The sequence below is a fragment of the Bacillus rossius genome, chromosome 12 (genome assembly GCF_032445375.1).
Source record: "Bacillus rossius redtenbacheri isolate Brsri chromosome 12, Brsri_v3, whole genome shotgun sequence".
NCBI lineage: Eukaryota > Metazoa > Arthropoda > Insecta > Phasmatodea > Bacillidae > Bacillus > Bacillus rossius.
This window is the reverse complement of record NC_086339.1, coordinates 1391879-1407854: the sequence shown is the minus strand read 5'-3', so window position 1 is coordinate 1407854 and position 15976 is coordinate 1391879. Positions and strand designations below refer to the sequence as shown.

Genomic DNA, 15976 nt, shown 5'->3' with positions numbered 1-15976 from the left:
ATCTCTCCGCCCTATATTATCTCCCCCTTTTTTTTATCTCCCTCTGATTCTCCACCTCTGCTGCCTCCTCGTGTTCTCCACCGCCCCCTGTCCCTGCCTCTCTTGCCGCCCTCTCCCCCCACACTTCTCCCTCGATGTGGCAACACTGCTCAGCTCCGGGTCCAGGCTCTTGTGAAGTACGACCACTGCAGCCAGTTTTCTGTTTGTTTGGATTTTAAAAGAAAATTAATTGTCGCACTATATAATGCTCATAGAAATTTAAGTAATGATTTATTTTTAAAGAATATTAAACATTTTATAATTTGACTTTTATTTAATTGGGTTTAATACTTTGCTCTTAAGTTCACTGTTCTATTATTTCGTTAACGTGACATGTGTGTTTTATTAATTTCAATTACATTCATATCTATGAACTGTAGATCACATGCTTGCGTATAAATGTAAGGGTTACAAAACGTGTTTTTTTTTTAAAGGTGTATGATAGCTTGCGTTAGTAGCAAGCAATGCGAAATGACAGCAGCTTGGACGTAGGAGGAATAAAGGGACATAATGAAGCGAACCCAATTTAAAAAAAAAACGTTTTATTAATATAAAAGCGTATAGCAGTTACGTGTATGTGTTTAAGTCCGTCGAGAATGTAACTATGGACTCACATTAAGAGCGATGTAGCTAAGAAAAGACGACGGACGCCGTCCAGAAGTGTTCGGGCGATGTCACCCAGGGACGGACTGACAAATTAGTTGAACTTTCGGTGACGTCCGACAATTTGTTGGTTTGTTCGAACAGTCGGCATTCGTCGACGGAGTTACTTCGTGTGTCGTCAGCTGGTAGAGTGGTTAAGGCCACTTGCCTCCCGTCAAGGGCGAACTTTTGTTGGCTTCGAACCCGTGGCTTCTGTCGATCGGGAAAACGTTGCGGACGTTGCCGTGAGCAGGTGCGCCATCTCGGGGCCCCATCATGTCCCCATCCTTCAGTCCATCGTCGTCTGTGGTGACCACGACGTGGCTGCTGGACGTCTCCCACGCACTCGTTCATTGGTAGAGACCGGAAAAATTCGCTTGTTCAATGACCTCCAGGATAGACTCCAATATCCTCTACACACTCGGGCAAATGCCACCTGTACATTGGCTGCTGACTTGTGAGTCGTCTCGACTGGGTGGCCTGTGATTCGGCACTTCTATGAGTGAGGGTCTCTAATTGGCCCTCAGTCCTCCAAGATTAACAGTTGACCAATGGCAGAAGCAGCAGTAAGGTATAATTATTTGAATTTCAGCATAACACGAAATGAACCCGCGAATTTTGCAGGTCTCTATTCATTAGTTACTTGCGGTTGTGTTAAAGCCAGGTTCCTGGAGTCGCTATTCCTGGGTAAAAACACCTCTAGTGAATTATTTAAATAGCTCCCAAAAATCACGGACCAACGAGCTGGTGTCTTAGAGCGACAGGTCTGAAGACTTCCCACTGCTACAACCGCGTCGACTTTGTGCCAGCTCCGTCTCCCGCCATCGATATCTCCTGCTTCCTCTCCTTCCTTCTCCCGTTCCCTCCTCCCGTCCGTTCCGCCTCCTTTCTCTTCATTTGCCGTCCGTCCCCGCGCCCGCGGCGGTACAGTCGCGTCGGGAAGTCGCGGACATTTGTCTGCCCGAGCCACAGGCGCTGCGTCTTAATCCTCCTCGTCTCTTGCGTTAGCCGGGGCGGGGGGAAGCGCGGGGGAAAGAAATCTCGACGACGGAAATAATCTGTTCCCGACTGTATTCCCGGCGACGGGCAACAGCTTCCACCTTCTCCCCGACATCATCCTGCGCTACTTTAGCCAACCCGGTTACTCAAGGGGAGGAGGAAAAAAAAAGGATTTGTCTGAGTTAGCGAAATTCTGGTCTGCGTATCGCGACAACAAACAGGCTGCCATTTTCTGTGGAAAAACATTTGAATGTTTTAACGTAATTTTGTTGTGCAACAAAAACTTCTGTTGAACATCGAACAAAATAACGGTTTTTTTTATTTAGTTGACGTGGCCCTTTTGGTTAGCCGAATAAAACTTTATAATCCCATTTAAACGTTTTCTTGAATAAGATTTGAACATTTTGTTATGTCACATACAAATTAGTATTTCGTTGAGCGTTATTAATCTTTTCAGTTTTGGATATCACTGGTCTGTTGTGCAATGAACTAAATCCGATGTATAAACTGTAAAAAAAAAAAAACACTTTTATAGCAGTGAAAATATTATATTTCTGTTGAAATAGAATAACTCTACTAATAACTCTACTATTTCAAAAATAATATTTAAAAAGTATGATTAATTTTTTATTGGATATATTTGACTTATTTTTGAGGTTTTTTTTGTTACACTAACTTGGCTTGTATTTCAATCTACACCTTTTATAAATAGGAACTAACTATACCACTGAACTGTTAATACATTGTGTATTTTAATGATAACTTAAACATGCAGTAGATTCAAATATGTAAATTCAGAATTTTTTCGCAGATACAAAAATTAAGTGTTTTATAATTAATAAAATTTTGTTGTGACAAAGAATGCGATTTCTTGTGTAGTTAATTGTATCTTTCGCTCAAAATTTATTTTGTCTTGCAGACAAAAATACATTTTGGTTATTTATTGGATGAAAAATATGGGCAAGAATTTTGCAGTGTCGCATGCCAGGGAATGTTCCCATTCTTGAGTTATTGTTCGGTAAATTATTATTATTCAGTAAATATTCCAAAAATTTTAAAACAGTGATTTTACGCCCAGAATTATTTTTATAAAAAAGCTGGTAACTCTCTCTCTCTCTCTCTATGTGTATATATATATATATATATATATATATATATATATATATATATACACACACACACACACATAAATTCCTAATAACTCGAAAAAATTTTTAAGAAAATTCCTAACGGTTTATCGAAAAATAATTTTTTTATTCACTATGTTGTTTTTGCCGCTTAAAAAATATATTTTTAGATGTAAACGGCCATTGGGATCGTAGGAATTATGTCTACAAAATTATATTACTTTAAGTGCAGCAACTGCGTTCGTAATCATTACGTTTTTCTAAATGTTTTTCGTTAATTCCATTACACGTAGCGCCCGGATTTTGTCATTTAAAAGTCCATCCCCGAATACACTTCCATTCAAAAAATACATTTTTTTCTCTCGATATCTTCGTGTGTTCAGTTTTCAAATGGCGAAGCGAGATTAGTTTGTGCAGGATACAACAAAATCGACCTCACGTTTAAAAAAAAAAAACAAATTCAGGGCATTTTGCGGAGAACAGAAGGGGAGTTGAAGGGATTTCTGTACTCGGTGCGACGTGGAAACGCCTGTCAAAGGCAGACAGTTTTTATTTTAGGAAACTCCCCACGCAGCTCAAACAAGCGAAGGCAACTTTGTTTGTTAGCACTCCCCCCCCCCTCCCCCTCCCTCTTCCACCTTTTCATGCCATCCCATTCCAACCGACATATTCTGTTACGGATTTTGGAATCCCTTCCCCCCTCTTTTTTTTTTTTAACCATGCAATTAATATCCTTAAAACCGATGTTGTTCTCATTGGGAGAGTTCTCTTCTTTTTTTTCTATCTTTTTCAATTGGCATATCAGGACCGTGTAATGCGGGCAGCTGTCTCAGCAGGCAGGGATGATTGAGAGCGTACGAAACGAGGGAAAAAAAAAAAAAGATTGTTATAAATGCCGGACGGAGGAGGGGTGTTAACTGCGCCGGTTCAATAATTCCGGGCGATGTACTAGGCGGGGATTGAGTCCGGCACAAAAGCAACCGTGATCTGTCCTGCTGTTCTCTGCTACACCTCCCCGGGTCTCGAGGCCGCAGGGAGCAGGTACGCCCGGAACGACGGGCGATCCGTTTATCGCAAACATTGTTCCCCGCTGCACTTCAAAGGAGAGCCAGTTTGTCGGGCTTGTGTGCCGGGGGATTAGCCCCCCCTCCCCCCCCCCGGGGGCTCTAAGCCCCGGTGCTGGCTCGCAACATTCGTGGCCCGTGGAAAAAAAGGGGGACTGTAACCACGGGGAAGCCTTTTTTTTTATTTCCTGGAATCACCTCTGGCCGACAAGTGCCTCTCGCTCCTCCGACGTCCCTCCCTCGCGCTGACGGACGACTTGACGAGCCTCGCGTGACACGGGACCTCCGGGACTCGAACCCAGGACGTGCGGAGATATCGGCGCCGTGTCGGAGTCCAGCAGCACCCGGTGGGCATTAGCAGCGGCCCATCACAACGATGCAAGCTCACCAGAAACAACTACGGTACCATGTGATACATTGACACAAAGCACGTGGTTAAATTAACATATGACTAGGGACCGGAAAAAATTCGCGGGTTCAATGACCTGCAGGATGAACTCCATAGTTCTACGTGCACTCGAACAAATGCCACCCACTCATTGGCCGCTGTCTTGTGAGACGTCCCAACGTAGCAGCCTGTGATTCGTATAAAGCTTTGGTCGGGTGTTTCTCGTTGGCCCAGCGTCATCCAGGTGAATTGTGGGCCAATGGCAGAGGCAGCACTGAGGTATAACTATTTGTATTTTAGCCCATAGCGAAATGATTTCGCGAATTTTCCCGGTCTCTACGTATTACACATTGTCACATACCAACGCTGAAATTGCCCAGCAACAACGCAGGTGCAAAAACGTACCCTCACCATCTCCACCACCGTCAAAGCCCATCGATGTAAGAACTCCAACGATGTCAAAGCCCATCGAAGTAAAAAAAAAAAAAATCCATCGATGTAATCCGTCTTCACGATGTGCGTCCGCCATCTTCCCGCGGGTTCCTGGAGGCTTCTGCGCAGACGCAGCGCCGCTGTCCCGCATTTCCCGCTCCATTGTCGCGAGACTGCTCCTGCCAGATATGGCGTATACCGGGAGCTGAGATGTTTGTTTACACGTCAAAAAACTACGGGAGCTATAAAAAAACTGATCGAGACATTAGAGTGGGGGTTGAGTGCTGATGAGCAGTTCGTATCCTTAATTTTGTTTCTAAGCTGTTTTTTTTTAGAGGGAAAATACCCAGAATTGTTTTTAGGCACGACGCGCTTGGTACAGATACCACGGGGGAGCTGAATTGTTGCCCCTTGGAAGGGCAGCCTTTCAGGATTTTTCTGACAGTAGTGTTTTTGAAAGGTTGTCTGAATTGTTGTCCCTTGGATGGGCAGCCCTTCAGGATTTTTCTGACAGTGGTTAGTTTAGGTTAGGTTAGGTTAGGTTAGATCACTTTACAAACTAACCACTGTCAGAAAAATCCTGAAGGGCTGCCCATCCAAGGGGCAACAATTCAGACAACCTTTCAAAAACACTACTGTCAGAAAAATCCTGAAGGGCTGCCCTTCCAAGGGCCAGCATTTCAGTCGCCCCGATTCTTGAAGGCGCTCCAGGGACTAGCACTTGGCCGCACACACGCACTGGGAGAAGACCGCGCGCCAGTCCAGAGGCGACGCTGCTGACACAAACACACCCCTGGCCGAGTGCGGAGACGCATGCCCTCCCTAGTGGGTCGCGACTGCACCGCCGCGGTGAATTATTCGTCTGGCGGGGATGTGTGTGTGTGTGGGGGGGGGAGGGGGTCGCGACTGTGGTCCACGCTCGGGTTTCCGAAGGTAAACAGCTGAAATGCGAGCTCCAGGACGCGTTTATGATTTCCCCAGTCGCTTCGCGCTCGGACGGCTAATTGGAGGGGAGGATGAGGGGAAGTTACGGGTCCGAGCCACGGATAAACACCGTGTTTCCAAAACCACGTCTCCCTCGTTTCACAGGCGAGCTGAGGCCGAGCTGCCAGTCATCCTGTCTCCCGCCCGGCGCGACTAGCGACCGGGAAACATTCCGTGTATTCATTTTTCCATCTCAAAATTCCAATACTTTATTCCTTTTATTGTTATGTCGCTTCTGTTATTGACTGATTCGCTGTTTTCAGGGAATCCTTTTGGCCAATGAGAAACCACCAATCAAAAAAATTGAAGAATCTCAGGCAACCCATTTCATGCGTCTCAGAAGTCAGCAGCCAATGTAAAAGATGCTGTGTAGTCCATCGTAGAGGTCATTGAACTTCTTGGTAAATCCACCAAAAGTGTAAGCAATTGCTAACTTCGATAAAAAAAATAATTGACTTCTTCCAAAGCAATTAGGTTTGTAAGGAAACGAGGTCTTATTTGAAACAAACAAGCTTTGCCCTGTTTGACCGAGCAATTCACTGGATGGCTGTGATTGGTTTTGTTGACAGTGGACATGTGCCTGAAATAAACCCAGCCAACCACGAAACTCAGACTGTGCTAACACAGCTGGTCAGGTAAATCTTTTTCCGCGAAACAAAATACGTGGCCCTACTTGTATTTTGTGAGGTTGCCAGATGAACTTCTTGGCACCGGACTTGCGATTGCCGAGGTGTCGAGGTAGGCTCAGGCGGCGACCGGGTTCTGCTTTTTCCCTCGCTCAGGCCGGTCCTGGTTGTGTTTCTGCGAGGATCTGTAGTTTGTTTTCCTGAGATATAGATTGATGAGACGGGGAACACAGATTATTCCGACCTTACGGCCGGCGTTCTCACGTTCCCCTGCCACATATGCGCCCTAAACAGAATAGCGTTCCAGTTCGCTTTTTATAAACATTCCAGAGATTTTTAAGAAAAACAGAACTGTTAGGGATCACTCCCTGTTGTTGATCGGGAGGGTATTAGTGCTTCGGCAATGACCAGCGGCTGGGGCCACCAACCCAGCATAGTCACCGCCTCAGCCCCTCTACCACGCTCAGCTGACCAGACAGTTGGCTGTGTCATCAGCACTGCTGGCGCCTTCCCCGACCTCCCACAGCGAGAATTCAGGGAAACTGGGCATGGGAACCTTGTCGGGCGTGACGTTGGTCGTCAGTCCGTCAGGAAGATCCGCCTCTCTCCGCTTTCTGCGAGGTTGTTCCATTAGTTTCCCCCGAGCTGGTTTCTTTGTCTTTCCTAGCGCCTTTCCCCCCATCCTGTCTCTCTTTCCCACGATAAGTACCAGGTTAGTCTAACAAAAAGGAATAAGAAAAATTCGTGACATAAAGCTTCATTAAGATATATCTATACCGTAAATGTTCTTTAACGTAACGGACCTAAATGAAACCGGCTAGCGAGCCCGCAGCAAAAGGAATGTTTCGCCATTGTTCTGCGAGCTCTGAGGAGGTGGTATTGTCTGACCGCGCGATTAAACCTCGTAATATTGTGAATCTCGAACGCTCGTGTTTTTTTTATTTTTTATTATTCTCTGGTGCGAAAGAGGAGTCCAACTACGGGAGGGGAGAATCAGAACCCTAGTTACTGCAACGAACAAGAGATGGCGCCGAAGGAGAAGGGGAAAAAAAAGAGTTGTGTTTCTTTCTCTCTCTCCCTCTTCCCCTCTTTCGTCGCAGTTTGTGCCCGCGTGGACATAAACCACTAAAACTTTTTAATTTGAAGTAATTTACCGCGAAAAATTATAATGGCTTTCGCGAACGTAAAAAAAAAGAGAGAGAGAGAGAGAGGGGAGTTTTCAAAGCGCCGAGTGCTGTGGAGTGGCCGGGTCTCAGGGCACGAGGTGAGCGCGGGGAAGACATGTTGCTCTTCGGGAGGCCGCCATAGAGCAGTGCTGACGTAGACCGACCCTCGTCCACATCGCCTGGCGGGTCGCCAGCAGAGCGGCGGAGACCAGCGGGTGTAGACAGCGACACAGGACTTCGTCAACACACACGTGGCGTTCGTTTCAAATTATTCAATACAAGGTAGTATTTTGACGCAGTATATACTTAGTTTAACGTACGAATCGGAATACTAAGATCGGATGAAAACAGCTATCAAGGATCGCAGCTATCAATGATCACAGCTATCAAGGATCGCGACTATCAGTGATCACAGCTATCAAGGATCGCGGCTATCAGTGATCACAGCTATCAAGGATCGCGGCTATCAGTGATCACAGCTATCAAGGATCGCGGCTATCAGTGATCACAGTTATCAAGGATCGCGGCTATCAGTGATCACAGCTATCAAGGATCGCGGCTATCAGTGATCACAGCTGTCAAGGATCGCGGCTATCGAGGATCACACATTGTGGGGTAATCAATGCGAAACCAGCCATCACGCCTTGGGATATCCTCTTCGAGTTATTCCACTTCGAGACGGTTGTGTGTAGACGATCTAAACTTTGTCGCAGCTGTGCTGTGTGGATTTCCTCGTCTGAATTATTAACTTTCTTGCGCGAAGTGCCGTTCCGTTTAACTGGCCTTGCGAGGCTTTGCAAGTTTCTGCCCTGCGCCTCTACCCGGCTTCCCCTGCGACTTCTGCAACTTCCGTGTTGCGTGACTACTCGCTGGGTCAGCTTCGGGACTGGAGGAGTTTGTTTCTCACGCCACTTCTTGACATCACGGTTATAATTGCAAAGCCTGAGAAAAAAGAACGTGAAAAAAACAGGGGGGTTGTCTGTAGAGTCGGTTTACACACGATAATTTTACGTGATAACGTCATAAGAAAACATTGATGAAAAAATGGCATACTTTTTAATTTTCTAATATTATTTACAGTTTTTGCAAATTTTTATTTAAATAATTTGTTTAAATATAATCACGAACAATTAGTTAAAAGGCCCACCTTAACCTGTTTGATATTATAGAAGATTTTCTCGCACGGTGGTTGGCCGATTCTTGCACGCTCGGCTCAAGCGGAACGTGACAATGAGTCATGCTTTTTCGTGCGTGCAGCCGGCGTTCATCGATTTATAAGACGTTACCACGTCAAAAAACTGAAGCGAATCTTTTCCGCCCCTTCGGTCTTGGTTATTTTTTAAGAAACTGCCTTATCTCTTTGCTCTTGCTTGTTCTCCCAATTATCTCACCTTATTAATCTAGTTCCAGCGGTGAGTGTTTTATGAACGTTTTAAAAATATTATTCCTTAAAATAAGTTCAGTTTGTTAATATTTGTTACCATTTTTGGTGGTTTAATTTAATTTGCCTACTCGTCTAACTTGTACTCTTGGCGCGTTTAAGTGCTGGCCGCCTTGTCTTGCACATACCACAGTAAAACACAAAACATTTTCCTAACAAAAACATAGTACTATGTCTAAAATAATATTTTCAAACAGAAAAAAAAGAAATTACGAGAATAGCTCTCATTAAAGTTACTAAATTAAAAAAATGAAATGGTCGAGGAGTTTTTTTGATTTCAGTATTATCCATAGATAGACCTTATTTAAGCTCATTATTTTAGACCTAATAAATGTAGAAAGAAAATTATATTCTTAATGTTCAGTGTTTATTCAATTTAATGAAATTTAAATTAATACACGACTCGATATATGTATTTCCAGTTTACGGCCTGTGACATTTTCCCAATCTAATCTACTTTTTCCGCCAAAGACCCTCTCGAAGGCCCACTTCTAATCTACTTGCAACCGCCTGTTGTTGAAATTAATCTTCCATGTAAACATGCGCAAGGCAGGAGAACTGCTAAGAACATGGCGCTCGGTATCGCTGGCTTGTGTATGTTTGAATTAAAGTGTTTGTAAAGTTTGCGTGCCCAAGGGGAAACTGAAAGTAAATCTCGAAGAAGTTGATCGAGAGCTGGAAATCCACAAGCACTCCATGTTTATCTTACGAAAACTTCCCTTTACAGCTCATCTTCCTTCTGCATGTCTAGTGATGTCATGCCTGTCATCAGAACAAAACGTGCTCATAATTTCGAATCGCTATAATCGCTCAAAATCATGCACAGGACATGTTTTAAATAGTAAATACTATAATTTTATTGATTTACAGTTTAGTAAAAATTTAAATTGTAATCTTTAAAAAATATATTTCGCACCTAGAAGTTTTCACTTTCAAAAACGTTTTTCAAAATTCAGTTTAGTGGAAGTTTATAAGATTTACTTTCATCTCCGTGTGCACGCTGCTCTAGTTTTGAAGTTGTCATGACGGTTCAGTGATTCGTAAACTATCTGAAATTTGAATCACGAGATAACCAAAAACTGTGTTCGCTGTCATAGCACTTCTGTGTCGGGAGTGATGTTCGCTGTCACAGCACTTCTGTGTCTGGAGTTATGTTCGCTGTCACAGCACTTCTGTGTCGGGAGTTATGTTCGCTGTCACAGCACTTCTGTGTCGGGAGTTCTGTTCGCTGTCACAGCACTTCTGTGTCGGGAGTGATGTTCGCTGTCACAGCACTTCTGTGTCGGGAGTTATGTTCGCTGTCACAGCACTTCTGTGTCGGGAGTTTAGTTCGCTGTCACAGAACTTCTGTGTCGGGAGTTATGTTCGCTGTCACGGCACTTCTGTGTCTGGAGTTATGTTCGCTGTCACAGCACTTCTGTGTCTGGAGTTATGTTCGCTGTCACAGCACTTCTGTGTCGGGAGTTATGTTCGCTGTCACGGCACTTCTGTGTCGGGAGTGATGTTCGCTGTCACGGCACTTCTGTGTCGGGAGTGATGTTCGCTGTCACAGCACTTCTGTGTCTGGAGTGATGTTCGCTGTCTCAGCACTTCTGTGTCTGGAGTTATGTTCGCTGTCACAGCACTTCTGTGTCTGGAGTGATGTTCGCTGTCACGGCACTTCTGTGTCGGGAGTGATGTTCGCTGTCACAGCACTTCTGTGTCTGGAGTGATGTTCGCTGTCTCAGCACTTCTGTGTCTGGAGTTATGTTCGCTGTCACAGCACTTCTGTGTCTGGAGTGATGTTCGCTGTCACGGCACTTCTGTGTCTGGAGTTATGTTCGCTGTCTCAGCACTTCTGTGTCTGGAGTTATGTTCGCTGTCTCAGCACTTCTGTGTCGGGAGTTATGTTCGCTGTCTCAGCACTTCTGTGTCTGGAGTTATGTTCGCTGTCACAGCACTTCTGTGTCTGGAGTTATGTTCGCTGTCACGGCACTTCTGTGTCGGGAGTTATGTTCGCTGTCACGGCACTTCTGTGTCGGGAGTGATGTTCGCTGTCACGGCACTTCTGTGTCGGGAGTGATGTTCGCTGTCACAGCACTTCTGTGTCTGGAGTGATGTTCGCTGTCTCAGCACTTCTGTGTCTGGAGTTATGTTCGCTGTCACAGCACTTCTGTGTCTGGAGTGATGTTCGCTGTCTCAGCACTTCTGTGTCGGGAGTGATGTTCGCTGTCACGGCACTTCTGTGTCGGGAGTTATGTTCGCTGTCTCAGCACTTCTGTGTCTGGAGTTATGTTCGCTGTCACGGCACTTCTGTGTCGGGAGTGATGTTCGCTGTCACGGCACTTCTGTGTCTGGAGTGATGTTCGCTGTCTCAGCACTTCTGTGTCTGGAGTTATGTTCGCTGTCACAGCACTTCTGTGTCGGGAGTGATGTTCGCTGTCACAGCACTTCTGTGTCTGGAGTGATGTTCGCTGTCACAGCACTTCTGTGTCGGGAGTGATGTTCGCTGTCTCAGCACTTCTGTGTCGGGAGTGATGTTCGCTGTCTCAGCACTTCTGTGTCGGGAGTTATGTTCGCTGTCTCAGCACTTCTGTGTCTGGAGTTATGTTCGCTGTCTCAGCACTTCTGTGTCTGGAGTTATGTTCGCTGTCTCAGCACTTCTGTGTCTGGAGTTATGTTCGCTGTCTCAGCACTTCTGTGTCTGGAGTGATGTTCGCTGTCTCAGCACTTCTGTGTCGGGAGTGATGTTCGCTGTCTCAGCACTTCTGTGTCTGGAGTTATGTTCGCTGTCTCAGCACTTCTGTGTCGGGAGTGATGTTCGCTGTCTCAGCACTTCTGTGTCGGGAGTTATGTTCGCTGTCTCAGCACTTCTGTGTCGGGAGTTATGTTCGCTGTCTCAGCACTTCTGTGTCGGGAGTGATGTTCGCTGTCTCAGCACTTCTGTGTCTGGAGTGATGTTCGCTGTCTCAGCACTTCTGTGTCTGGAGTTATGTTCGCTGTCTCAGCACTTCTGTGTCTGGAGTTATGTTCGCTGTCTCAGCACTTCTGTGTCTGGAGTTATGTTCGCTGTCTCAGCACTTCTGTGTCGGGAGTGATGTTCGCTGTCTCAGCACTTCTGTGTCGGGAGTGATGTTCGCTGTCTCAGCACTTCTGTGTCTGGAGTTATGTTCGCTGTCTCAGCACTTCTGTGTCGGGAGTGATGTTCGCTGTCTCAGCACTTCTGTGTCGGGAGTTATGTTCGCTGTCTCAGCACTTCTGTGTCGGGAGTTATGTTCGCTGTCTCAGCACTTCTGTGTCGGGAGTGATGTTCGCTGTCTCAGCACTTCTGTGTCTGGAGTGATGTTCGCTGTCTCAGCACTTCTGTGTCTGGAGTTATGTTCGCTGTCTCAGCACTTCTGTGTCTGGAGTTATGTTCGCTGTCACAGCACTTCTGTGTCTGGAGTTATGTTCGCTGTCTCAGCACTTCTGTGTCTGGAGTTATGTTCGCTGTCTCAGCACTTCTGTGTCTGGAGTGATGTTCGCTGTCTCAGCACTTCTGTGTCGGGAGTTATGTTCGCTGTCACGGCACTTCTGTGTCTGGAGTTATGTTCGCTGTCTCAGCACTTCTGTGTCTGGAGTTATGTTCGCTGTCTCAGCACTTCTGTGTCGGGAGTGATGTTCGCTGTCTCAGCACTTCTGTGTCGGGAGTTATGTTCGCTGTCTCAGCACTTCTGTGTCGGGAGTTATGTTCGCTGTCTCAGCACTTCTGTGTCTGGAGTTATGTTCGCTGTCTCAGCACTTCTGTGTCGGGAGTGATGTTCGCTGTCTCAGCACTTCTGTGTCGGGAGTGATGTTCGCTGTCACGGCACTTCTGTGTCGGGAGTTATGTTCGCTGTCTCAGCACTTCTGTGTCTGGAGTTATGTTCGCTGTCTCAGCACTTCTGTGTCTGGAGTTATGTTCGCTGTCACAGCACTTCTGTGTCGGGAGTGATGTTCGCTGTCTCAGCACTTCTGTGTCTGGAGTTATGTTCGCTGTCTCAGCACTTCTGTGTCTGGAGTTATGTTCGCTGTCACAGCACTTCTGTGTCTGGAGTGATGTTCGCTGGCACAGCACTTCTGTGTCGGGAGTGATGTTCGCTGTCACAGCACTTCTGTGTCGGGAGTGATGTTCGCTGTCACAGCACTTCTGTGTCTGGAGTTATGTTCGCTGGCACAGCACTTCTGTGTCGGGAGTTCTGTTCGCTGTCACAGCACTTCTGTGTCGGGAGTTATGTTCGCTGTCTCAGCACTTCTGTGTCTGGAGTTATGTTCGCTGTCACGGCACTTGTGTGTCGTGAGGGAGGGGCGAGGGGGGAGGGAGGAGTGACTGAGGCGTGGTTGGTTGTTTCAGGCGCGCGCGCGGGGACCGGGGTCATGCGCACAACTCCGAGGAGCACCAACTGAAGCTGAGACGCTGAAGCACTTGGTCCGAGCGGTGAGTCGACTGAGACGGAGCTCCCAAACAGCCTCGCCTCGTTGAAGCAATGTCTCCTACACCGGTGGCCAAAACACTTATTTGTAAATCGTCAACTGTATGTACCTTGGCATTCCTGGTTGTTTCTCAGTTCGTGGTTAGTACGTTAGTGACTGGACAAGCACAATTCATTCACCCTACTTGTGCTGCCAAGTATCACGAATTCTCCCGTAATTATTACTGATCTGGATGTGGTATGTCACTTGTTTATTACGGAAGCATCACTGCTGTGGTCGCCGCTTAGAACACTTGCTTGGATGTTGCTTATATGTAGGATTCGTGTAGTTGACAGTTTTGGGGAAAAAAACGTTTCCTTAAATTCATTGATTCCATGTCATTACGTCTTTTCCTGTTTTTTTCTTAGTTCATTATTTCCTAACACAACACACTAGCAGTTAACCGGCTGACTATAGCATGTTAGTTTGCAGTGTGCAACTTATTGGGCGTTTACTCTCTCTTTCCGAAGCACGATATCTGCTATTACCGCTGTCCTTGTTTTATATTTCTCTGTCGCCAGAAATGTGCAAAGAGCACTAAAGTTTTAGAAAACTTGATATAGTAATTTTTTTAATTAAATTTAAAATACTTGTTTTTTTAAGGAGATTTGGAATGTGAGTTTTCTAAATACATTTTCTTGTTGTATTTAATCAAGAACATCATTTCATAATAGTCAACTCTTATTTCTAAAGAAACGTAACTGAAATACGTCAAATTGGTTCCAACCGCTGTCAACAAATTGTTTATATTATTTAATATCAATTTTTTTTTGTTTTGTTTGACCATATCACATAATAAATTAAATGATATGTTATTAATTGTGACAGACTGTTACATATAGTTTCTCCTGTGAAATTATAATTGGTGTTTAGAATATTTATATATATATATATGTCTTTCTGAAAGTATACAACTGTAATAATACTATAAAAATACGTTAGGTTAGCCAAATTAAAGGAAAAAGATTTACTATATAACTGTCTGTGTCATACAAAATATAATTTTAATAGAAACCAGCGGGTAGTCTCGACTCGGCAACAGCGGACTGCAAAGTAATCGTGATAGTTATGTTTTGTGTTATGATAACTATAGTTATGTTGTATCGCCCCTGATATGTGCCACGAATTCTGAAACATTCTGTAATATCAGTGGTTCATCTGAAAACTTATTATAAAGAGTATTATAAAGAGTACATTTTTCTTGTCTCGAAGCAACTTTGTAAACTGCAGGTGAAATAGTTTTCTCGTCCTTGTGAGTTCTGGACGCGAGACTAGATCGAGCGCATTGTTCCCCAGCAATGTGTCGACACCAGTAGCTTCTTTCTCCCTCCTCCGGGCTGCTGCGAAGTGCCCCTCCATCGAAGCGAATCAATCGATCAATCGACGCGCTGACTGACTGTCGAATGCGTCAAGTGCGCAAATTAAATTACAACAACTCCGTCGCCAGTGTCCAGATTCCGGGCATATCGGAGGATATCTCATTTTCCAAACGATGGCAACTCCTTAGAGATTAAATTTTACAAATAACTCATCAGTTTTGTGTTTAAAATATCATAGTTTTTTTCGTGCTGTAGTTTTAGTAACGAAAATTTACCATCCTAAAAAATTAAAGATTTTAATAAAAGTTGTGCACAGGAATACACTTGATAGGTCTACAAAAAAGAGTGCTATTTGCAAACAATATGAATTACTCAGGAGTGTTATATTGGGAAAAAAATTCCAAAGTCAGACCATCATAAACGTAAATAAATGGTTAAAATAAACCTAATGGACACCGTCAATTAATTATGATTCCAATTCGATAACCTAAACAGCCGTTAAATTATATATTTGTTCATCGTGCTTGAGTTCATTGAAATTCAAAATGGTTGCAGAAAACGTTTACTCGAAAATTAATTTGGTTATGGGAAATACATTCTGTTAAAAAAAAAAAACATTCGCTGCCAGTGATAAAGCTGTTTATACACTTTGGAACTATAAACTACTTCAATATAAAAATAAAATCTTTCACTCATTTAAGCAGATAAAAAAGTACCGCTTTAAATAGGTTATAAAGTCAGTTATATATTTCCTTTGAAGATTTCTGCTTAGATTATCTAGTGGCACTTGGTTTAAGCTATAAAGTAGGAGTTTCTACATCAAATGCCATTTCGTATTAATTTTTTACTAAGAATCCTCCTTAAATATATACCGCTCTGGGGTAAGAATATATCAGAACACTTCCTTTAAAAAAAAAAATAGCAGAATAATACGCGTGTTGTCTTTATTCTTAATACTATGCGTTAGAGGTCTCTACCCAGGGTAGACGGACCCATTTTACCTGTTTCGCAGCACTACGAGACGAACACCTACTAGTTGCACTGCAGTTAGAGCAACTGGAAAGCAACACGCAGCAATGTGAACACGCTGTGTGGGTGTGGGGCACCTAGGCGATGAATGCGCAGGTTCGCGACCCTAGCCTAGGGCGCGCTGGAGATGAAACACCGAGTGGGTTGGCAGCGCTTCATCGAGCACCAAGTGCCCGCGGGTCAAGTTGGCAATATGTTCTTTTTTTTTTTCCTGCCCGCGCCTCTGTTCATCGCTGCTCCCAACAGCTCA

General features: G+C 44.7%; 1 protein-coding gene across 4 annotated transcripts in view; it reads left to right on the top strand.

Annotated features, from left to right (window-relative positions):
* Positions 1 to 15976, top strand: part of LOC134537337 (irregular chiasm C-roughest protein) — a 331140-nt gene that overhangs the window by 174558 nt on the left and 140606 nt on the right. For all 4 annotated transcript variants that reach the window (XM_063377666.1, XM_063377665.1, XM_063377668.1 and 1 more), the window contains exon 3: positions 13260 to 13343. The gene's annotated coding sequence lies outside the window, so the exon portion shown is untranslated. The remainder of the gene's footprint in view (positions 1 to 13259; positions 13344 to 15976) is intronic.